General features: G+C 43.4%; 1 long non-coding RNA gene across 1 annotated transcript in view; it reads left to right on the top strand.

Moving 5' to 3' along the window:
* The first annotated feature begins 12,492 nt into the window (after window positions 1-12,492).
* LOC112547715 (uncharacterized) overlaps window positions 12,493-25,545 on the top strand; it is a 126,025-nt gene continuing 112,972 nt past the window's right edge. Inside the window, exon 1 of the long non-coding RNA XR_012906370.1 lies at window positions 12,493-12,866. This is a non-coding gene — a long non-coding RNA (uncharacterized LOC112547715). The remainder of the gene's footprint in view (window positions 12,867-25,545) is intronic.

The raw sequence follows: 25,545 nt of genomic DNA, 5'->3' as shown, positions 1-25,545 counted from the left end.
GCCAGAAAGCCAGGGCTAGAAGGCTGCAGAACACTGATGGTAGGAGGAGCAGCAAAGGTAATTGTCTGCTGGCTCTGAGCTGAAAAGCTGGAGCCAAGGACTTGAGAAGGCTGAAGGAAGAGGAGCTTGCCTGCTGACATCTCCAGAGCCAGAGAGCCACTCCCATAGGAACTGGGTGAGGACCAGGGGGAGTTAGGGATGCTTCCCTGGCAAGGATGTTCCCTGCAGAGAGGCTGTGCGGGTTCCTGTTGGGAACTGCACTCTAGCTGGAGGGACTGGGCAGGCTGTCCTGGTACAAAGACAGGAGAGGATTGCACTGATGAGCTGGGGTGTGGTGTGCAACATTGGGGCTGTATGTTGCATGTGCAGTTTGGACTATGCTGGGGGAATTCTGGACTATGGCTTCCCTCAGCACTTTTCTTATGATATGCATGCAGGAACTTGTGTAATAAATGAAACACACAAAGGTCAAATCTACACTTGGGATGATATTTTGGATTATTTCTGGGAGTCTGAATGAGGCAAATTGAGGCAGTCTTACCTGTCATGCTGGCATTTACCAGTTGAGGGCACTCTGGTAAGACCATCCTCTCACAGGACCCAACACTGCAGCACTGAGCATCCCTTCCCCTTGCTGGTCCTTCACTAAACCAATCCTGTTAGGCAGATCATTGAGTGCTCCTGCTGAGCTGGTACTGCATGTTCTCCAAACCCTACTTATTCCCCCCTCTCCTCACGCACACACCCCATACAATGAAAATCTGCCATGTTGGGACCTGAGCGTCTGCTTGGAATGGGCTGGATATAATTTGCCCCTTGTAATTTAGGAACACAATGAAATTTTAAACCATTTGTAGGGGAACACAATTAAACAACATAAGCCAGTCCTTCACCTTCCTGACATGTTTGTAAAATACTTTAATTAACAGGGATAGCCAAAGGTTTCACTGTAAGTATTAGGTCAGATTCCTTCTAGCTCTGCCATTAAGCAAATTCAGCTTAATTTCCTATCAGGATTTACCAGCTGCAGGACTGAGAGTGGTTCAAATGCTCTTCTGTAGAAGTCTTAGTGGAAACTATCTGCTCTAACCTGACCTCACATTTCTTTGTTTCTTGTTCTACTTATATATTTCACTAATTATATATTACCTGATGTGTGCTCTCAGTGTTCCCGAATATAGAAAAAGAATCACATCAGTAACATTGGGGTGTTGTATACGTAACAAAATTGAACAATACAGTGCTGTTGGATAAGTGAAGCGAAAGAAGGTCAGTTAGCAGAGCTAACCCACAGGGGCTTCCCGCGCACTGGTCCAGATTGTGCCTGACTTTTGCAAATGTCTATAGGGCACAGACATCCCCAAGGTATAAACCTGGCAAGGAGTATGAGCTCCTGAATAGTGCTAAGAATGGCAGATGTTAGTATTAATACTCCTACCAGTGTTGCAAAGTTTGCCTAGGGCAGTGGTCCCCAACCTTTTGGGGCTTCCGGGCACCCGGGGGCAGGGCCGCACATGCACCTGGGGGTGGGGCTGCACACGCATCACATGCCTGGTGCCAGCACCACCCATGTGCCACACTCATGGGCCGGCGCCACTCCTGTGCCGCACACCCAGGGGTGAAGCTGCCCGTACGCCATGTGCCCAGGGCTGGCGCCGCTCCTGTGCTGTGTGCCCGGGGCAGGGCCGCCCATATGCCGTGCACCCGGGGCCGGAACAGCCCATGCGCTGCATGCCCGGGGCCGGCACCACTCCTGTGCCGCATGCCTAGGAGCCGGCCGCGCCCATGAGCCACGCACCTGGGGCCAGTGCTGCTCCTGTGCCATGTGCCCAGGGGCGGGGAAGCCCATATGCTGTGCTCCCGGGGCCAGCACAGCCCATGCACTGCATGCCCAGGGCTGGCGCCACCCCTGTGCCACATGCCCGGGGGCAGGGTCAGCCCTGATCAGGCGGCGGGCGCACAGAAATGGACCCGCGGGTGCCATGGCTCCCGCAGGTACTTCATTGGGGCCACTGGCCTAGGGAGTCTTACTCATGACAGAGGAACAGAACCTCACTTATCTACATCCAAAAAACAGCAACAGAGGAAGCAGAGTATTCTAATTCTCCAGTGCTATTAGTATAAATACAGAAAGAAGAGTGTCACCTACTGAACCAACACCAAATCCTGAAGCACCTTGGCCTGTCAATCAGCTAAAGAATGGGCTTAACCTAAAAGATCTCCTAACATTACAGTACAAGGCAGAGTAACAAAATATTGACTTAACAAAAGACTTGGGCTGGTGTTTTTCCCTGCCCGGAAGTCAGTGCTGAATAGTGCCTTTTGCAAGTGGTGAACTAGCTGCCATCCCTTCTTCCGCATCAAATGGATTTGTGTGTGTATCTGCTGCCAAAGCATCACTTTGTAAATATATCTCTGTGTTACTCATAAGCACTTTCCATTCCCAGCAAATGAAAACACATAGAATCCATCCCCATGTTTTAAAAAAAACCCACCACATTTACTTGGGATTATGCAATCTTAACCCACACAAATTTATCCTGTGCAATGCACTTACTGTTAGTAGTTTCTAAATCAGGATAGTGAAGACCAACCAAGACATGGGTGAGAAAGTGACAAGAGGAAACATTTTTAGCAATCAAAATGTTGAGACTGGAGTGGAAAGATTAGGTGAGATGAACCTAAATACAGGATTTAGAAGGATTTATCAGTGTTATGACTTTACTTGCAGGTTTGTTTGTATGGATTTGGGGATTTTTTTTGGACAGTTCACAAAGAGGGTCTGGATATCATTTACTAACAGCATGAGATTAAAATCTTTTTCTCTTCAGATAATTCTTCAATTTATATGTTGGATCAAATGGTGGCATCTTTATTTAAAAAAAAATCTTCATGCATCATATCCCTTTGGATCATTTATTGTCAAACCAACAAAAAAATCTGTTACAAAAAAGCAATGGAAACATCATACAAAAAGGTTGTTTATACATGAAACAAGATTTTCTCCACTGCCTGCTTTTGTTAGGCAAACTGGCATGTAGGCTAAAACTTTTATGTGCTTTAACTCGGTCTCTAAAAACTGCTGTTTTATCAAAAATGGAGTTTGCTCTGTGCTGTGAAGGTCATAGATTCAAATCCACGTGGCAGACAAGTTTCCATCATTGGATTTTTCAGCTACATTCACAAGCTGTGTACACATACTCCATGCAGCTCTGCTGAGCAACATCACAGTTAGTCACTTCTTCCTCCAGGGCTATGCTAACAGTTGCCGTGATAATAAAGAACTAGCTATAAATCAGCCAAACCAGATGTCTGAGACTTACTGCAAAGCAGTTGGTGCACTGTGTCAGAAGTGATCTTATTGGTTTAGGCAGCATACATTTCCCAGTGTCCTTGCTCTTTGTGGTGAGAAGGATGTATCAGAATTTGAAAACTTGCTATTCTGTGCATGATGGCTTATGCTGCCACTTTGACCTTTTCAAATACATTTTTGACAGAATGGCCATTTTCACATGGGTTTGTGAAGTTACAAAGGGAAGGAAACTAAAACAGAGAAGCAAGCAAGTGGAGAGCAGTGAATGAGTCAAAGACAGATAGCACAAACCTGTATTTTACTGTCCATCTCAACCTTAAAAATCTGGCAACTCACTTCCATGACAGACTTATCACAAAGAAAGGAAAAAGAAGGCTGTGATTATGGCTATGGCTGTTAATTAATAGGGTAGATACAGGAGGCCCCCGACTTCGTAACTCAAGCCCTCATTTACAATAGGCACCATGCTCCATCATAAATGTGAGCTGAGGACATAAGTTGGGACTTTTCTGCGGCTACTGCACTTACAAAAATGGTTGTAAGTGTAAGGGGTCGGAACTTGGGATCGCAAGTCGGGGGTCTCCTGTAATTTAGAGGAAGTCAATGGTCTGTGAATGTGAGGAAAGTGGGGTGACAGGTTAGGTTGCTGGGACTATGTCTAGACTGCAGGCTTCATATGGAAGAAGCTTTTCTGCTTAAATTTGATACTTTACACCTGAGTCTGAATAAACAATCTAATTATCTTACCAATTACAAAGATAGCTTCCCCAATTATCACCTCTAATATCATTAGCTCACAGACATTTACCTCCCCCCCCCCATTCCGCTTCTGTTCTGAAATTTGATTTGTCCTTTTCATATGTGTTCATTTTTTTTAATTGTAACCTTTGGTATATATGGTTGTGACAATTTTCTTCCACTATTTGATCCGAGGAAGTGGGTCTGGCCCACGAAAGCTCATCACCTAATAAACCATCTTGTTAATCTTTAAAGTGCTACTTAGTCCTGTATTTTGTTTCAGCTACACCAGACTAACACGGCTACATTTCTATCGCTTTTCTGGAAGACATCTTCCAGAAAAACTTCTTCTGAAAGAGAGTGCACACAGCAAAAGCACATAGAAAAAATGATCTTCTTTTTCAAAAGAGAGCATCCACATTGATTGGATGCTATCTCACTTTTAAGTTGTGATTACTCTGGACAGAGTGGCTACCAAGGCACTTGTGCTTTTTCCTGGAGGCCTCTTTTTTCGAAAACAAAACAAAAAACCCTCTTCCCCATCCTCACACGCCTTTTTCTAAAAGTGGTCTTTTGGAAAAAGGCTTCTTCCTCATAGAAAGAGATTTACCGCTGTCGGAAAAAAACCCTGTGTTCTTTCAAGTTTTTGTCAAAAGAACTCAATTGCAGTGTGGATGTAAGTGTAGTTTTTCTGGAAAAACAGGCATTTTTCTGGAAAAACTCTGCAGTTTAGACATATCCTCAGAGAACACTAACTCCCCAGTTTTCTGTCTATAATTTTCATATGGTCAGAAACTTCCTTCTCCACCCATTCTAAAAGATGACACCAGGTCTGCGTCTAGACTGGCAAGTTTTTCCGCAAAAGCAAACGCTTTTGCAGAAAAACTTGCCAGCTGTCTACACTGGCCACTTGAATTTGCGCAAGAACACTGACGATCTAATGTATGATCATCAGTGTTCTTGCGCAAATACAGTGCTGCTCCCATTTGGGAAAAAGCCTTCTTGCGCAAATGCTTTTGCGCAAGAGGGCCAGTGCAGACAACTGAGAACCATTTTGCGCAAAAAAGCCCTGATGGCGAAAATGGTGTTTGGGGCTTTTTTGCGCAAAACCACGTCTAGATTGGCACGGACGCTTTTCCTCAAAAAGTGCTTTTGCACAAAAGCGTCCGTGCCAATCTAGATGCTCTTTTCCACAAATACTTTTAATGGAAAAACTTTTCCGTTAAAAGCATTTGCGGAAAATCATGCCAGTCTAGATGTAGCCCAGATGTATGTCAAAGACAGTACTGTGACCAATACCAATAGGATATTGATTTAGAGGGACTAGTTCTATTTGTTAAACTGTCTGCACAAGGGTTCTGGATTTGAACTTCATAGTAGCACTAGTATAAAAAAAAGAGGAGGGTGGGAGGGGAGAGAAGGGGCAATTTTTGAAAGCATAAATCTGAGAGCAGCCAGATCTACTGTAGGGCTCTAATAACTCTAACACAGGGCCTGGTGAAGCAAAGATCCACCATGCTGAGATTTCCTCCAGCTTGAACCTACTGTGGGGCAAGGAAACTAAAAGTCAGGAAGCCACATTCAGCACCCTCTTAGCACTGCCTCTGCACTGCTCCCAAACTTTGATGGTGTTCAGTAGAGAATTGAGCTTCTTCCTAAGAGTAGAAATGGAACAATTTGAAATTTATAGAAGTATTATTGTTATTGGTCTATGCATGCCCTAGTTTCAAAATGGAAATGAAAATACTGATTTTCTAAACAAATTCATGGCATTTTTCACAGCTCATGAATATTTTCCTTTATCTCTTTCCATTTTCAAAATAAGAACTTTTTAAAAATGATATTTACTCTTTTGACATTTTTTTCAGAACTACACCTTGCCTTATCCAGCAGAAACCTGACTGTGCAGAATCAAATCCCAGCTTGCAATGCTGCAGCACAGGGCATATCCATCTCAAGTAGCAGTACTACATGAAAATATGCATTAGGTGCATGCCTAAGAAATGCACTAGAAGAGCTTCACCTGTGGATACTGAGGTTATGTCCACATTACCATGTTATTTTGAAATAAGTTATTTTGAAATAAATCCTGAAATAACTATTTTGAAATAAGCTCATTCCTTTTCACAAGCAGGAGTTATGTTTTTGAAATAACAAGCCCATTATTTTGAAATATCAGGCTTGGTAGTGTGGATGCTCAACTTATTATTTCAAAATAAGATGAGTTATTTTGAAATAGCTCCCCAGTGTAGACGTGCCCTAATGGAGCTACTAGAAAAAGCCTCACTTTAATTGCAATGCTTAAATAACAACAGTTATTCAAATACTAATTGCTTAGCAGACTGCCTGAAAAAATTACTAAAACAATATTTTACGTTGCTTGTTGATATATCAGTGTAATGACACCATTCACATTAATTCACATTCATTTCCTAATATGAAATACACAGAACTAAATTCTCTTACTACAAATGAGAAGTCAATGGAGGGATATTAATTTATACTGGTTGAGTATTCAGCCCAGGATTTAGCAATAAGTGGCCCGACCTTTAAGTCCTTCCTCAGACACAATTAGTTAGACTCTCACTAGTGAAGGGTAGTGAAGACTCTCGCTGAAGGATAAAGGGCCGTAGTGTAGGCTATCGGAGACCAGTATGATAGATGCTGGTAAGTACACTATTGTTGCCTTTATTCCTCCCATTCCACTATCTGCTAATATCTGTGCTTCATTATAGCAAAGCAAAGAAGTGTGTATAGCTCAGAGAGCCAGGGTAGGAGGTACAGCACGTTCTCCAGGGATACTGTGCCTTGAATACAGTGAGATACTTCAAGTTGAGATACCTATTGCCAGGGCTCACTGAACCGCGGCGAGCCCCGCTCGCCAGCTGTGCTGTCCAGCGATCTGCACATGCGCAGATCGCCCAAACCCGGCTCTTCCGGGTTGCAATCTACTTGCCACGGGCGAGTAGATTGCATTATTTTTCGAGCCCTGCCTATTGCATTTCTCCATTCCTTGTTTGAGAGAGATGCCTCACACCTGGTCTACACTAAAGGGGAAAGTCGAACCAAGATACACAGCTCCAGCTACATAATTAAGTATCTTAATGTCTATTAAATTCTGTTTTGGTGCCATCCACATAGCGGGAGGTTGACGGGAGCACTTGAGCCCATTGATTTCCCTTACTCCTCATGAGGAGCAGCATTACTAGCACAGACCGGAGCCCTCTCTCAGTTCAAATTAGTATGTCTTCACTAGACCTGCTCATTCTAAACCCAGAAGGTCGACTGCAGCAGTTCCAATCTTCTCTGTCGTGTAGACAAGTCCTCAGAGATTCTCCTCTTTTGAAAGCAGAGAGGAATGGTACCTAGGGCTTTTCACTTCCACGCAGATTAAAAGATGAAATGAAGAAAACAAGCAATTTCCCCCCCACACACTGTGCAGAATTGTATAACTAAAAAGATGATTTATGGTAGTAGTGAAGGATGTTTTCCACATTCTTTGCAGCATCCAGACAGAATATTGGACCATTTACCAGGTTGTCCAATGGTCTGATCCCATATATCAAGTCCTATGGTGCTTCCACAACCTGTGATTATCAATCATTTCCCCCCCCCCTTAAACCATAAACTCTGTGAGACACTGAACATTTTCCTGCAAGGACTGGGTTTGGTGCTGACCTAAATCAATTACTCAGCACTCAAACTATCCTTGCTTTCGTTACTTTTTTCCCACTTCCTTGAAGGGACATACACATAAATGGCAAAAGTACTTTTTCCATGACCTAGAAATTCACAGACAGTACTGTAATTGGAAATTACAGCCCAGCAAGCAGCTCTGGGATTTATAATCATAACCTCTTGGTGTAGAAGAATTAACTCATCAAATACACCAGTCTATTAAGCCAGCACCACTGACTCCAGCAATTACAAACTGCATTATTTCAGCTGCAGTTCCAAAATGATTGAAATTGCTGCCTTTCCTTTAATCAGTTTGCCTCCTCAGGATGCACTGAGGAATGCACTGTGCTCCATTTAAAATTTCCTGAACTAATCCCAGTGGTTTGCATAGTCATGCCTTTCAAAAAAGTCACATGATTATGTTCGTGGCCTGAAAATTGTAACATTGCACAATGACCATTAAAAATGAAGTCTGTTCTGACTATGCCCACCTCTACTCCCCTCACAGAAAACACTCGTAAAGAAGAGGGAAGAAATCATTCTACAGAAAGTTAAAGTGAACAGACAAAAAGAAAAACAGAAACATCCTGACATCTATACACTGTAGAAAGTGTACACCAGATACATATGGGTAATAATTAGTGCTAGATGGGTGAACATAAAGAGTTGAATTCAAATAATCATCTGCAAGGTCAGGAGTTACCTGTCCCTCATCTTAATCCATTTATGCTTGAAATCTGCCTGGAAGTTTTTCATGTATAAAATCTTACGATATTTACTTTATGTTCTGGCTTCCGGCAAGTTAAAAGCTAATAGCTTGCCTTTCCACTTCACCTAGAAACTATGTCATCTTAAGCACATATACATGCAAACACACTCCACGTTATTCCTAGTCATATCTGGAATATTTGAATGGCACTGGATTCCTATTTACCTTTATACACAATTGGGCCAGTCCAGGTCTTCTACACATTTGTGTATAATCCCACACAGACCTTCAAGCCTATTTTTTGTAAATATAAATCAAAGGAAATATAAAGGACTTATCAAGTGCCTGTTACATTTTAAAAAATATATAGAGAGAGAAATTAAGTGCTGTGGTTCACAGAGCCAAATTATGAGTGGCTTGGTGGGTAAGCTAGAAGGGAGCAGAGCACATTAGAATTATCCAACTGAGGAGGAGAAATAGAATCACTTTTTCACGTTGTAAACAGGGTTCGACTCACTGTCACAGCACCCTGCTGAGCACTCTGGGAATTAGCTCTGACCCTTGCAGACTCTTTTAGTCAGTGTCTACTTCTGGATCTGTGTTGCTAGGAGGACCATGGTATCTTCTTTGGGACATTGCCCTCCTGTAGTGCCCACTACTCCAACCTCTCAGCCCCTTCCAAGAGCATCAGCAGTCTTCAGTCTCATGCCGGCCACTGAGGCCAACTGCAACCGAGGCCTAGCCCAGGGCTGGGCAAAATACAGCTTGGGGCCAGATCCGGTCCACCAAACCACGGATCCGGCCCACAGACCACCCTGTCTGAGACCCTCAAGTATGCAGCTGCCACGGTTTAAAACACAGTGCATGCAGCTCTTTGCTCTGTAGGGAGAGGGAGTGGGGGCTTTGTGTGATCTCCCTGCCTCCCCAACCCATTCCTCAGATCCTATTGGCTGGGGAAAAAAACCAGCAAATAGAAGCTGAGAGATTGGCCTGGGGGATGGGGACAGCGCAAGCCTCTCCCCCCTCCCCCCCCCCCCCCGGGAGATGAGAGCCATGTGGAGGGAACAGACAGCAGTTTTAAGTGGCCTGGGGCTGCAGTAGGCAGGGAGTCCAGCCTGCCTTGGGGATACTGCAGGCCAGGAGACACTTAGGTAAGCCTCCCAGCCAAAGCCTGCCTCTGGCTCCCCTACCACTCCTGCACCCCAACTCCCTCCCCCAGGTCACCATCCAAACCCTCTGCATCCTCCTGCCCCAGGTCACAATCCCCTCCCAGAACCTTTATTCCCCTACACCCCTTCCCCAGGCCAGAATTCTCTCCTGCACCCAAACACCTTCCCTGATCCTACACCCCAATTCCCTGACCCAGGTCACAACCCTCTCCTTCACCCAAACTCCCTCTCAGGCCTCATACCATTTTCTGCACCCCAGTCCCTTACCCTGTGCACCTTTCTGTACCAAACCTCCATCCTAGACCCCACATCTCCCCCACAGAAAAGTGCATCACTTGACCACTTTCCAAAATCTTGGAGTGACCCCCCACCAAAAAATATTGCCTTCCTCTGATCTAGCCCCTCACCTACAGGGCAAATTGCAGTTTACCATGATCATACTCCTGTGGTGGCTAGATGTGGTGCAAGGAAGAAGGGAGGAACCCAGGCCCACCCACTACTCTGAGTCCTGACCCACGGACCTTTTGGTGGTGTCATTGTCCTGCTCTCCTTCTTTCCCCTTTCACTCCCTGGACCATTTCCCCTGTGACTCTTGCACCTTCTTGGCTTCTGTATGAAGGGCAACAGCCTGGCACGTGTCAGGCCAGAGCCTCCCCCTCTAGTTTTCCTGAGCCTGCTCAGCACTGCTTTATCCAGGGTGCTTTTCAAGGAACTGGTTCTGCACCTTTCCTGGTCAGGACCCAACCGCTCTCTTCTCTGCTGAGCAACTCCTTATAACCAGGGCTGCTCTAGCAAGCTGCTTTCTCGTTGGTTCCTCCTAAACCCCTCTCTGATTGGCTAGGGCTCTGCACAGGCTCCCTCCAGCCTGCTTTAACCCTGACTGTCCAGAGAGGGGCAACCACCCCACTTCACACATGATTAATATAATATATTTGTAGCTTCCTGATATTGGCCTTAATAGTTAAAACACCCAACATAGCTATATCAGATACAACCAGCCATTGGATAACTTTGGGCAATCTTTGTGCCTCAGTTTTCCCATCTGTGCAAAGGGGATAGTAGTGACATTTGTAAAGCGATTTTGAGATCTAACTGATAAGCAGGTAACCAAAGCGTTCTAAATAGTTCTTAAACACATTGAGCATTTTACATTTTTAGAATTACAAACGCACTGAGTACCTTTCCTACTACACCTGAAGTAGAGTTCTGAGGAAATGTGAGAGCAGAAGATGATGAAATAAAAGATAGGACCGTGTCTCTTCAATGCAAAGATTAAGTAATTATTATGTTAGGAGGGGTTATGATTCTCATCTTCATCCAGTAGTTTGCATACCGTAAAACAAAGTGGCTGGATCTAAATTGCCAGGAAGAGTTCATTAGCATCTTGCTGCAGTTGAGCAGAAAACCCAAAAGAAATCCTCAGTGAGAGGAAAGCAAATTGGGTTTGAACAGAAAGAGACACACAAAACCTGGAAAAGGTAAAGGAATTATAAAGATACAGAACAGACATATTTGCTTAAAGTATCAAAAGTTGTCAGTAACAAGACAGGAACCAAATTAATAAATATCTGATATAAAGAATTGCTCTTTCCAATGAATAATTTAATTACTTTAATCTGTATATAGCCTTTAATCTGTGAAAACAGTAAATAGTTTAAATGAGCACCTTTTAAGAGATATATCTCTTAAATGAGTTACATCCCCATCCAGTTCCCTGTGAAAATTATAAAATGTAGCCACTCTCCAATGTGGTAAGCAGTATTCTGTGTACTGTTTCATGCAAATGCTCTGTAATGCCCCTTTGTGAAATTAGCATTGGGGTCTGCTACCACTGTCCTCTATTAGCAGTAGTTTAGCAGGGGCCTGCACAGGAATTTCAATTAGACCACTTTTGGAGAGGCATGTTCTGTGTCCTTGCTCTGGCCTTAAGGCTGGAGAAGCTCTCTGTCTCTGCAGATTATTGTGGAGGAGAGGGCTCTGCCTGTCTGCTTGCTCCATCTTTTTGCATGCCCCAGAGATTAGAAAAACCCTTTCCAGAAGGAATCACTGTAAAATGAAGTCAAAAGAAGTACGACAGGAAAACAAACAAGCAATCTTTCTAAAGTGAAGAGTACATTAACAAGACCCACACTAAAATACAATCCAAGATCTTCCACTCTCTGTTTGATCTAAAACCTATTGAAATAAATGGAAAGATTACGATTGACTTCAACAGGTTTTGGATTAGGCTTGGAGAAGCTTTACCTTGAATTTTCTGCACATACAGGGTGTGTCTACACAGCAGGGTTTAATTCGAAATAAGGTCGCAAATTGAGCTACATCAATTGCGGAGCTTATTTCAAAATAGCTTATTTCAAAATTCGGCACATCTACACCGCAATTATTTCAAAATAGAGCACTCTTCCTCCAACTTCCCTTACTCCCCTTACAATGAGGGTACAGGAGTCGGAGTAAGAAGTCCTCCAGCTTGACAGTATTTCAACATTATTTTTAAATAACTGCCTGCTGTGTAGATTCAGACTGAATTATTTCGAAATAACACTACTTTTTCAAAATAATGGTGCTGTGTAGACATACCCACAATGTCTTCCTGCACTTAAACATATGCTCCTTGCACTTCCAAGACATTTCACAAATGGCACCTCTGACTTCCATGTCTTGTGTCGCTTTGTATGCTTCTGTGACAGGTCGTCACTGCCCCGGGAGGAGGCTGGCCGGAGCCACCCCCCACTGGGAACCGGCGGTCAGTCCCGAGCCACCCGGCATTACCTCAGCGTAAGCCAGAGGAGCCAGCAGGCCCACTTGCCGCCACGCCTGCGTCGGCGGGGGAGCATTGGCCCCTCCCTCGAGGCCCCGCGGGGAGGAGGCGGGGTGAAGTGCAGCGGGCATGCAGAGGGGGCAGAGGCCGGCACGCTGCAGGAAGGGGAGGGGCCCCGGGCAGTGGCCGGCGCGGTGGGCTACTTTGAAAAGGCCTGCTGCCGACGCGGCAAGGGAGAGCCTCCCCGCAGCAGCGGAGTAACGGCCTCCCCCCGAGGACAGACCCCGAGTGCCATCTAGGCCGGCGGGCGGCCAGGCCTCGGCCCCGAGGCCATAGGGACAGCCGTCACCACCGGCGGCCAGCCAGTTCCTCCTCCGACGAGGGCCGAACCCTACCGCGCCAGGCCCGGAGGAAACGGCCAAGCCGAGAGTGGATCCAGCCAAGGGAGCCCTCCCTGGCAACTTCCCCCAGATGACCCCAGAGCCGAGCGACCGAGCCGCGGTAAGTTTTGGGGTTTGAGGTGGCATCGCCAAGAGCCGCCAAGAGGGAGGAAGCAGCCCGGGGCAGGGCACTTTTGGCGTCCATGGGTGGACGAGTTTCGGAGAGAGTGACCCCCCCATCCATTAGCAAGCCCCGATGCTCAGGGCCCCGGGCTGGGACCCGGAGAGAGGGTGGTACCGGGTCCCCCTCCCCCGCTTCCAACGACCATAACGAGGGCGAGATACAAGGCGGAACCCCACAAGGGGGAAAACCCAGACCTTTTGCCCCACCTTGCAGGGACGGGTGACTATTGTAGGGTTCGCTGACCCCCCCTTCCTCCCGGGACGGGGTGATCGCACCCAAGATCGGGGGCCCCATAGCGGGGTCCCGGGAGTTGATGAGGGACCGAGAGAGGGCAAGAGGGTCCGCAGACCCCCTCTTTCGGGCTGAGAGGGGGTGATCGCACCCTGAACCCCTCACAGCTTCCTTGATCTAAATGCCTTGTTTGTAACATTATCTCTTACTGTAACTGGAATAAATTAACGCAGAGTAAAGAAAAAGCTAATATCTGGGGTTGATCAACTCTTCAGGAAAGAAAAAGAGAAAAGGCTTCCATTAAAATAGTTAAATAAAACAAGTGGAAATGGCTTTACACTAGAGGTTCTAGTAAACAAAAGGTCTTACTGGTATGGGAGGGAAGGGCAAATTCGCTAAGGGTGGCACATGACCTCCCCATTCATCTCTGCCTCACCCCAGCCCAGGACCCTCATGCTCTTCCCTCCCCTCCCTATCCCAAATTATTGGGGGGAGGAGGGTTGGGGGCAGTATGGCAAACAGAGGAGCTGCTGACAGTTCTGCTCCCATCCCTGCTGTTCAGCCCACCTCCTTCTCTTCCACATACCTGTTGACTTTGGGTACAAGGTGGGGGTGGGAGGAGGTGGGAGTTCTGCTCCTTTCTCTGCTGGGAGGGGCAGCGGGGAACAGAGCAGAACACTAGCAACTTCTCCTTCAGCTAGTCGTCCCCGTCGTCCAGATCCCAGTCCTGTACGCAAAGATGTGGCTGGCAGGGAGTTTTCCCGGTACACTGTACTGGCTAAAATAGCACCAGTAAGGTGTACCGGGCCAGAGTGGCCCTTTGTACCACTGCTTTGCACTTGAAAATAGTGCATGATCACAAACAAGGAATGCTACATTTGTAAAATTGAGATAAACACATATAAAAGAAGTCAGCCAATAAATCCCCAGGCTTTCATTTTCTGTTTTAATTCAAGTTACAGATCCGATGCCATAGGATTTCCATAGTTTCGCCACCATTCGTTGCTTTGTTTTAAATTATGTTGACATACGTAATGCTCAATAAAATATGTGGGATAATATAATTTTTTTAAAAATAACCAAAAGTGTGGCTCATTCCAGAAACCAATAGCCAAAACCACCAGGCAAAGATTGAATTAAAAATATATATCCAAATGGAAAAATTGGTGACAAGAGGAGAAACAAGAATACATGCATCAACCCAAATAGAAAACTTTTACTAGCTATAAGGATAAATCACTTGGTAGATCATATAAACCAGCCTGGGCAAAAACACACAAGTTGCTATTTGGCTAAACATTGCCCATTTAAAAATAAGGGTCTGTCTCTGCTCTCATTGGTCTCGGTTGTGGCCAGTTCAAACACACAACCATGTGCTTGATGTGTGCATTGTGGGTCACGGTGCAAAATGAGGAACAGCACCTTTGCCGGGAGGTGCACATGGAGTATATTGTTTACACAATGCCTGGATACCACCCATCAGTGCACTGGCTAGTTCAAGCTAGATAAGAAGGGAAAAGTCATCTGCACTAGGAAGAGGACTGGCTATGGATCAAGGAAGAAGCATGAACCAAAGCATGGCCGTGTGTCACTCAAACTTCATTTCAGTAATATAACTCCTACTGATTAATTAGATTGGACCGCTAAGCATTGAGTCTGAGTGCTAACGGTGTCAGATGAGAAATACACCCAAATGGTAAAACCCAATGTTCAAATTCCTACAATCATTTACCATGAAAAGCTTTGCAACATCTTGCAAAGACTCCCAGGATATCCTTGCAAGATGTTAAAAACTAGCAAAGCACACTTTTCAGTTGATGCCTCTGTACTTTGCCACAAAATGCTTAAGCAAGGAAATTAGCATATAAAGCCAAAGACAAAAGTATTTCATATTTTGCCAGCTTCTGTTTAAACACAAATCTTACAATAGAGAGTTTTGCTTTGCTTTCACTTACACTTATCAGTGATGGGCATTCTGATAATGGCGTTGTAGAACAGAACCTAAAAGTAGCAGGAAATGTGACTATTACGCATTATCGTGTCTCATCAGTCTTGTGGATGCTACTAGAATTGATGAGATTCACTCAAAGACTAGGGACGCCCCTCTAAAACATGTTCTCAATTTTTAACGGTTTTACTGCAATAGAGAAAATTTCTGTTTGGAGGAAGTCAATGAGTTGCAAACGAAGGCAGGAATCAAGTAATTTAGAGTGTCGCAGTTGTTTCATTAAGCTGAAAAATTGCTTATATATTCACAATATCTCCATCTTCATTATAAGGAACACCTACCAACCTCACCCTGGGAGAACCAACGAGTCACATGCTGGGGAATAGGCATTCTCCATAGTAACTATATTACAGTTCCAGGGAAAGTGATTTAATCATGGTTATATGTTTGTATATTGCAACGAGCTGGATGATGTGACTGGGTACTATTGGTCTCTATGGGACATAAACTGAATTGTTCATCTGGGTGTCATAGACCCTATACAATCAAAAATCTAATGTAACAGAGATTCTCCTAAGTATATGTGGTGAGAGCAGGATTATCTGAGTTCTAGTGTCACTGTTGCTGAACATGGGCTGGTACAGCTTATGGTAAAGAGCCACAGTTCCCTTGCTGAGGCCACAACCAACTCATCCCTTGTGGATCAGGCAGCTATGGTGATAACAGTGAAATCTGGGAGAGGGGGACATATGGCTTTATTACAGCATTACAAAGGAAGACTTTCTTTGACCAGTTGTCAAAAGCTAATGTTGCTGACTAACAAGGGTATAAATTAGAGCTTAACAAAAAATACTTCTCATGAATTACAGGAGCCCTGTCTGGTGCCCAAATAAAACTAAAACAGGCTTATACGGGTGTAAGTGATACCTCTAAACATGCTATTTCTAATAATTATGTCACATCATTGGCTAGTGAGCCAGTATGTTCTATGGCCTGGTTTAAACATAAAAGTTAGTAGCTACCTCAGTCAGGGGTGTGACAGATCTGCACTTCTGATTGATGTAGCAAAGCTGGCCTGATCCCCAGTATAGACATAGCTCTAGTAAAGGAAGACTATTTCTGTTGATTTAGATACTGTTATTTGGAGAGGCAGTTTTCCTATACCAACAGAAACTTCCTTCCATTGGTTTAGGTTGCATCTACACCAGTGGTTGTGTACACAGAGGTCTTTCAGAGGTCTATCAATTCATTTAGATATTTGTCTACATAAAAAACACTAGTGAAACCAGTACAATCTATATTTCATACAGCCAATGACTTGTTTATACTGATCAGTATACTGTACACTGAAATGTAAACACGATATTTATATTCCAGTCAACTGATTTTATAGTTATATGGTTAAAAATAAAAAAGTAAGCAATTTTTCAGAAACAGTACAGAGCACTGTGACACTTCTGTATTTTATGTCTCATTTTATAAACAAGTAGTTTAAAGTGATGTGAAACTTGGGTTATACAAGGCAAATCAGACTCCTGAAAGGAGTACAATCATCTGGGAAGATTGAGACCCACTGATCTACACTATTGGAGTATAATGGTTTAGTCTCCGTGTGTAGATGTTCCCTTACACTGATTGGACAACAGCCCAACTTGTGGCATGCAGGCCTTTAGGGATTGGTTCCAGAGGCAATGAATGGTGAATAATGCAAAATAGATGTGCTTATAGGACTCCATACTATAAGTGTGCATATAAAGATCATATAACGATGATTAGTGAAAGCAATCCAATTGTTAAGCTATTTTGCCAGCCTGACTGATATTTATTTAGATATATAATGCTGCTTTGTGAAGGACTGCCCTGAAAAGGATACAACTAAACACTGGACTGGGATACAACTAGAATTAATTCTGGAGACTAGAACAGTGTGCTAGCCATTTAAATCAAATGCTGCCCAACGGCTTGATCACACCTATCTAACCTTTCTATGACTTTGCTAAACTTGGACAGTAATTGGATATGTTCCTACAAAATGCCCTAACTTGTTTCCACATGTTTAACATTTGTTAATGTGCTTTCAGCTTTGAAAGTATCTGGTTCAATACGTGGTGTTGGCCCGGATTGCAGCAATCAGGTGTGGGGAGTTAGCCATGATTCAAACTGCTGTGCATCTCAACAGCTCAGGACATGCTTCCTTTCTTCAAGAGAAATACATAATCCCCCAGCTAGTGTGTTGTAGGTCACCTTCTATGCTTCCTCCACAGAGGATACGAGTTTATTATGGCAGCCGCAAAAGAGTCTGGGCTCTTTAGCCTAAGATGTAACAGCACACATTTTTATTTCTGGGGGTCTTCCCTGTTAAATCACTTCTGTGTCAGTCAACATCATATCAGCCATATAAACAACAAGGGAAGCAAAAAACTCAGCAATTCTGAACTTTCCTATACTCAGTTGGCCTGGAGGAGCAGTACATGTTGCAGGGATGCTGCTACAATTTGTATAGTGGGGGGATGCTGACAACCATTGAACCAAACTGTTAAACCTGTGTATGATGAAAACCACTTCAAGCCAGAGGGTATGACTGTTCTCCTGCATCTCCAGTTCCAGCACTTCTGACACACGGTCAGCAATGAGGAATAACTTTGAAAAATGGATTTGAAAATGGTTTACATCTTTGAGAATAGAGTGCAGAATGTCATACTTATTAATCAAAGTGTGGTATTTTATTTATTAGATGGATATAAATGCCAAATTAAATTGAAACAGAAGAAAACTTTGATGATGTTTTATGGGATAAATAACCAGACTGAAAGAATTAAAAGTGGGCATTACATTTTGGTGGGCAATTGTAGATTTAATTAATTGTCCACTCAAAAAAAAACCTTACAGTAATTGAAACCAGCTGTAATATTGCAAAAAGAAACATAGAGGAAAAGGAGGTGTAAAAGTCAATACCATTTTTATTAAAAACAAATCCCTCCCATACACAAAGAATTAAACATTTATGACTAAGCCACAGTACATGACATTTCCATCTGTATCAGCAATTCAGAAAGTAATGTTAGTCTCAATTTAACCCTCAGATGTTAAAAAGAAAAGAAAAATCTAGAATTTGGTGTAAATCTAGAGCAACTTCTCTGAATTCAGTAATGCTAAACAGGTAGAAGTCAAACTAGAATGTGTCCCTAAGCTTCTAGTTAAATGATTTACAAACAAGTAACAGCCTCAGTAAACTGGATGTACTTCTCATAGGGCTAGATTGTGAGCACCCCTGGGTGAGCAAGAAGCTTTCCCACCACACACACAACTCGTTATTCATAATAGCTGGCCCTACCCTTAAAGCAATGCAGGCTGTACTGCTTTTTCCTGCCAAAATAAAAGAGGTGAGGGGCAGGATAATGGCCACACACACCTTCTATGTGCCAGCCCACTAAGAGGGTTTGGCATGCCTGAAGGAATATTCTAAGCAAGACTAATGACTGAATAAAGTGCATATGTCTTGCGGGAAGAAACAGAAAATACACCCAACAGAGAGGCAACTCTGTGAGGCATAATACCTCTGATGCTCTTTCTGGTTCCAGTCCCCAGTGCACCATATTCAAGTCTGTGGCATTGAATACACTATTTTCAAATGCAGAGTGACCAGCCATGCACAAAGGCTGCATCAGGATTAGGGGAATGCAAAGGTGAACTCTGAGACACACACACACCCTTGAGAAGTGCTCTGTGCAGATCAGTAGGATGTCAGGATCTACATGACTGTACTGTATATGTGTAAGTGAGACGCATACAACTGCTAGTGTGCTTTAATTTCAATTATAGTATTGGGGTGCATCTATAAAGTACCCTAAACTCAAAATAAGATATGCATTTTGCACTATGCAAATTGCGTATCTTATTTCAAATCTATTTCAAAATGGCTTATTTTAAAATGTGGGGCATCTACACAGCGCCAAATTTCGAAATAATGTGCTATTTCAAGACATCCCTTAACCCTCATGGAACAAGGATGTCAAAATAGTGCACCCTTTATTTTGAAAATATTTTGAAATAACAGGTGGCTGGTGTAATTGCATGGTAGCTATTTTGGGATACCAGAGGTATCCTGAAAAAGCTATGCAGTGAAGACATACCCTTGATGGGAGGATTTAGTCTAGTTCAGTGGTCTGTACCAGGGAAACCCATGGGCATACAAAGAAGTCTTCCAAGGGGTACATCCAGTCATTTAGGGTATGTCTAGACTATATGCCTCTGCCGACAGAGGCATATAAACTAGGCTACCCGACCCAGTCAAAGAAGCTGGAATTTAAATATCCCTGGCTTCATTAAAATAAACATGGCTGCCGTGCTGTGCCAACTCAGCTGATCGTTTGCACAGCGCACAAGTCAAGATGCAGATCGGTCGACAGGGGAAGCCTTTGTCGACCGCTCCTGTGAACCTCGTTTCACAAGGCATAAGGGAGCAGTCAACAAAGGCTTCCCCTGTTGACCGATTCATGTCTTGACGCGCGCGCTGTGCTGACGATCAGCTGAGCTGGCACAGCGCGGCAGCCATGTTTATTTTAATCGAAGCTGGGGATATTTAAATCCCTGCTTCTTTGGCTACGTTGGGTAGCCTAGTTTACATGCCTCTATTGGCAGAGGCATGTAATCTAGACTTACCCTTAGTTATTTGCCATGGAAATATAAGTACAATATTTACTTTCAACTTTATGAGAAAGTAAGCAGTTTTTCCGTAACAGTATGGTAGTGACACTTGTATTTTTGTATCTGATTTTGTAAGCACATGTTTTTTAAGTCAGGTGAAATGGGGGTTTCACAAGGCAAATCAGACTCCTGAAAGGGGTACAGTAGTCAGGTAAGGTTGAAAGCCAATGCTCTAGAGGCTTAATGATTGTAGCAGGTTCATCAACTAATTCCAACAGAGGGAATATGTCAATACCAAACCAAGCATCATCAAGCACATGCTAACCTAAGGCATTCTAGCCTCAGCCTTGCTCATACTGAAGACATGGAAGCGTAGCCCACATGGCAGGAAACTAATAAAGTCTGGACAAAATCCAAAGACTCCCCCCAAAACAGCTATGTAGCCTTCAGTGTAGCATTGCCACAACATTATACCCTGGCCTCACTTCAAGGCTGAATGGCTAAGACTGGTGGCCAGAGGTGTCACAAAAGGAATCCTCCTTTTTCCTACCATTGGAGCCAGCAGTGGGACAGGCCATCTGCACAGGTTCACTTATGTCTGAGGCCCTCTGTGTTGTTAAGTGTGTACTCTGTGTCCTTGTATATAAGTAAGTATGGAAACCATCAGGTGTCAAGTGACTGTGCTCAAGAATGTGTCTCATAGCTCAGGGGGTTTTGAAGGACCTCCAAAACTTGGTGCTGCCATGTACTGTGAATAGTTTCCTTTCCATACCTCTTAACACAAAGGTGGGCAATAACGCAGCGACAGTTTACCAGGATTAACCCCTGCTGGGCGGCTGCCGCTATATTTACCTGCACCTACTCAGGTCTGGGTGATCGCAGCTCCATTGGCTGGGAATGCTGATCCATGGCCAATGGGAGCTGCGATCCCCCACACCTACAGAAGCACAGGTAAATACAGTGGTGGAGGGCCCAGGGGCTAACCCTGGCAGACTGGATCTAGCCCACAGGCCAGTATTTACCCACCCCTTTCTTAACACAGTATAGTCCCCTCAGTAAGCACTGCTATCGATGCACAATAGCAGTGCTCCATAAAAGGAGACAGCCTGTACAAAAATGTACTAGCTTTCCCAAGCTTTTCTTGGGCAGCTGGTCTTAACCGTCTGTAGTAAACTAACAGTCCCTTTAGGCTCCATTTCTTTGGCGTTTTGCCTTTTTAAATGAAAGCTGATGTTTAACCCCAACATACACATGCTGTACAACAATCCAATACTAAAGCAACCGAGTGCAAGAGAACTGTCTCTTTAATTGTATGAGTATTGGTCTAAAGCATGGCCCCCTTGTGTCGCTAACATTTTATCACACTCTACAGGAATCCAAATCATTTCACAGCCTTTGGGGAGGGGAGAATCTCTCATAAACACCTACAAAGCCCTGTCTGCTCCCTAAAAAAATATATATTTTTTGTAAATAAGCCATTTCCTTAGTGAGGCTGTAATCTGCTGGCAAGTTCCTGCTCCCCATTGAAAAATATGCAGATTATTAACTTTCTTGGAATAAAACATCCTGGAATGGAAATTCATCACTTCATTTATGTGCTATAGAAAAGTGTTCAAAGGGAAAGACCACCTGCTCATAGCAGATGGTAAATTAGCATTGAAAACGATCACCTGTACTGGAAACGCCATTTGCTAATTCTAACATCAGGAGGTAAATCAGTCCTATACGCCACAATGAAGCACTACCTGATTTTACACTCTCTCTTGCGCTGGTAGCATGCATGTGGTGCACAGTTTTGCACTCATTCCCTTGCACCATTGCCCATTCATCAACCTTATGAGGACCATGCCAAGTTTGCTGACAAAAATGGCCTTGGATGTAAACCACTGCCTTTATATTAATTAATGTACCTTTCCGAAGGAGCTTCAATACATTACATGCTAAACCACTTAAGAATTTCTTAATATTTTTTCTTCTTCTTGGAAGCAGTTAAGAACACAGTAGCAACTGATGCAATCTCTGCTGCTGCCCTCCCATCTTTATTAAGAATGCCATCTGACAGCTAAATGTGCAAACAAAAATTGAAAGTAACCACGAGCGATGCAACCACCATCAATCTTTAATCAGAGCTTAATATCTGGAGCCTCTATTACACTGAGAGTCAGAAAGCTATGTCCCTTTTTCCTGAGTCTCCCATCCACCATGGATTACAATGTTCTGAAATGTTGCCATCGTTATCCAGGATGGAAGAATATAAGGTAAGATGCTTCTGCACTTAAAGCACTTTCACTTTATTAAAAGCCCTTCTAATGTGAAAAATGCTCACACAGTCACTTTTGTGGCAGCCGCATTACTGTTATTTTCGCCACTCAAAGTACAAAATGAGATTACAGAGGGGGTCCAAGTGCTGGATTTAAATCCAATTCTGCAGCTTCTGAGCCTGTGCTAATGTAATATTGTGAGATCTGGAGGAAAAGGCCTCAATAGCTTAATCTAAGGCTTTTTCAAACATCTGGGTCATTGGCAATGTCACTGATGCTTTTATTCTAACTAAATCAAGGGGATAATTAGAAATATAATCCCTAATCAGAGTCACTTGCCTGCAAGCCACCAAAAAGACACTTACAGCAATGAACCCGTCTTGTTGTGAAAAGCCGTGAAATAGCAGCAGTATTAACCCATTGTGTTATTGAAAGAAATATTTGACGGTAGATCTAAATGATTTCATAATAACAAGGGTTCATAGATAAGAAAGGAAAGTGACTTGAATTGAACCAAGCATCTGATCAGACAGCAATCAGTAAGCTCCAGATATTTCTTTAAAACAAAACAAAAAAAGGAAACACACTTCAGGTGCAAGTACTGCAGTACAATGCCTGAGTTCAGACTTGTCAGGATTCAGGTAGCAAAGAGGTCTGAAACCTCAGTGCAGGGAGTAACAACAGGAATGCTAGCTAGATACCACAAGCAATCCCAGTCAATTAGCAAAGGCTGCCCCCTTTTGGGTAGTTAAATCATATTTGCAACTTTCCAACGACCTACATCAAAGCATAAAGCAGGACCCTAAGAACATGCAAAGAAGAAGTCTGCTTCTTCCTGAGCCAACTGGTGTTTGCCTTGCTAACATCCCAGATGGAAGTTATACTGAAATGGATTATGTGTCCTGTCTGTTTTTTAAACATCCCGCATCAGGAAAACTCATGCACAGAACTAATCATGTGCTAATCAACTAATTATAGAAAGAAGGCTCTTGCAGTAACTCTTATGGGACCAAACCACTCTGATCATTCAAAACAGTTTTGACAATGAGACTGGGGTGTCTGTCCTGCCACAAATGGTTGAAAAGAGGACAGACAAGAGTAGATTAAGAACAACAACAACAAATGGTCTGGTAGCACTTTATAGACTCACAAAACATGTAGATGGTATCATGAGCTTTCATGGGCACAATCCACTTCTTCAGATGAACGGACCTACCCCCTGAAGCTTTTTTTTTTTTTTTAGTTTGACTATAGTTAGGGCCCTACCGATTTCATGGACATGAAAAACAAGTCAGAGACCATGAAATCTGGTCTCTCCCATAAAATCTAGTCTTTACTGTGCATTTACACAATCCTATACAGCTTTCATAGGGAAGAGCATGTTTCTCAAATTGGAGCTCCTGATCCAAAAGGAAGTTGCAGAGAAAATCACAAAGGTTAGTTTTGAGGTCCTTATGGGATTGCCACCTTTACTTCTGTGCTGCCTTCAGAGCTGGGTGGTCTGAGAGCAATGGCTGTTGGCTGTTCTCCGACTGCTCTTACGTCTCACTTCTGTGCTGCTGCTTTCAGAGATGGGCAGCTGGAGAATGGTGGCTGATGCCGAAGGGACCAGCTCTGCAGCCATGATTATCTCTGTGCTGCTGTTGGTGGCAGTGCTGCCTTCAGAATTGGGCTCATGGCCAGCAGTGACTGATCTCCAGATGGCCAGCTCTGAGGCAGCACCCTCACCAGCAGCAACACAGAAGTAACAGTAGCAGCACTGCAAGCCCCCTACAATAACCCTGAGACTCCCTCCTGCCTCCCCCACACACATACAACTCCTTTTTGGGTCAGGCCCCCTACAATTGCAACAATACGACATTTCAGATTTAAATAGCTGAAATCGTGAGATTTACAAGGTTTTAAATTGAGCACAATGGACCATGAATTTGGTAGGACCCTAACTATAGTTCATAAAAATGTAAGGCTGGCCCCACAGAAAGACTAGTGGCCCAGCTACTTCTGCCAGTAACCTACACTGGATGTTGGTGGGGACAGCAAAAAGACAGTCCTATACTTAACTCATTGGTCTAGTACTAATAAATCATGGTGAAGGAAATTCGTCCTGACTCTAGGTAGCAATCTGCCTTTGTCCTCACCCCTTATCATTGACAGATATTGCATATACAATCCTTCCCAAGGAAAAAAATCTATGGAAAATTGTTCATATAAAAGTATCTTCTACTTTTTGTAATTGAGCTAACTCATTTGCCTCAAAAGTGTCCTGAGACAGTGAGTTCCACAAATTATTTGTATGTTGTGAATAATCTTTGCCCCTTAGCTGCCTTTTAATTGTATTTTTCTTGTTAGCCGTATACGGTATTTTGCAGTACTCACAAGGATTTTTTCTTTACCCTCCATTGTACATACATAAATCTATCAAGTATTCTCTCACTTGTCTCATTTCCAAACTAAACTCTTTTCTACTACCTCATTTTCTTATGCCAGGACCCCTTTTTGTCTTTTATAGTGCTACAAAATGGTATATGCATTACAAATAGCTTTTACAAATAGTGCTAAGAAACTGTATAAGCATTACAAATAAGCCCGGGTGAACTGCCTCATAAGAAGTTTCCCTGGCTAGCACAGAGCCATCGGAATGGTCCTGTGATTGTGATACATAGTTGTGTGACTGGGATGCAGTGTGCTCCATCTGTTCTCATCTGGCATGTGGCCCATAGGGAGCTGTTTTAGCCAAAGATAAGGCAAAGATGATTCACCTCCTCTTGGCACAGGAATGGAGCAACATACCCTTGGGACCTAGACTTTCATTTTTAGCCTCCCTTTCCCTTCTTTGCTCTCCCTGTCTTTAACTATTTCTTTTGCCCTAGCTGGTTGTTTTCTATTTCCTTTCTCGCTCTTGTTTGGTGGTAGGGCAATGCAACACTGTTCAAGGTAAGGCTAGAGCATTGAGTCATATAATAGCATCATATTTTTATGTAATATTTTTCTGTGACCTCCTTAATGCACCCTAACCTCTCATTCCTTTTCTGGTTGTAATTGCATGCTGAGCTGACCTCTTCATTGGGCTACCCACAGTAATTCCTAAATTCGTTCCTTGTGAAGTTTTGAATAACTAATTCAAAACCATCAATCTGTATGAAGTGCTTTAAATTGTTCCTTCCAATACACATTCTTTATATTAGTCAACAATACCTTTTATTTGCCCGGTTCTTAATTTTTGAGCCACATACTGCTGCTCCTCTTGAAGTTAATGGGAGCTACAGGTGATGAACAGTAGCTTTCACCTTTTATTAGGAGTGTCTGACGTTTTTTGTAAATTCTTCCTAGACTTTTCCAGTATAAATAAGGTCATGACGTTTTCTTACCTTCTTCTTCATCTGCTACATCATCAGTAAACAAATGGAACAATTTTGCTCCAAGTACTGAAATATGATTTTCTATCAGATTAGTGAAAGCCAGCAGTCCAAAACACAACGTGTTCATGATTACAGCATGGCAAACATTTTCAGCTGCAAATTTTTTTTTT

The sequence above is a fragment of the Pelodiscus sinensis genome, chromosome 10, assembly GCF_049634645.1.
Source record: "Pelodiscus sinensis isolate JC-2024 chromosome 10, ASM4963464v1, whole genome shotgun sequence".
Taxonomy (NCBI): domain Eukaryota; kingdom Metazoa; phylum Chordata; order Testudines; family Trionychidae; genus Pelodiscus; species Pelodiscus sinensis.
The sequence above is the reverse complement of the archived record's forward strand: the minus strand, read 5'-3'. Positions and strand labels throughout refer to the sequence as shown.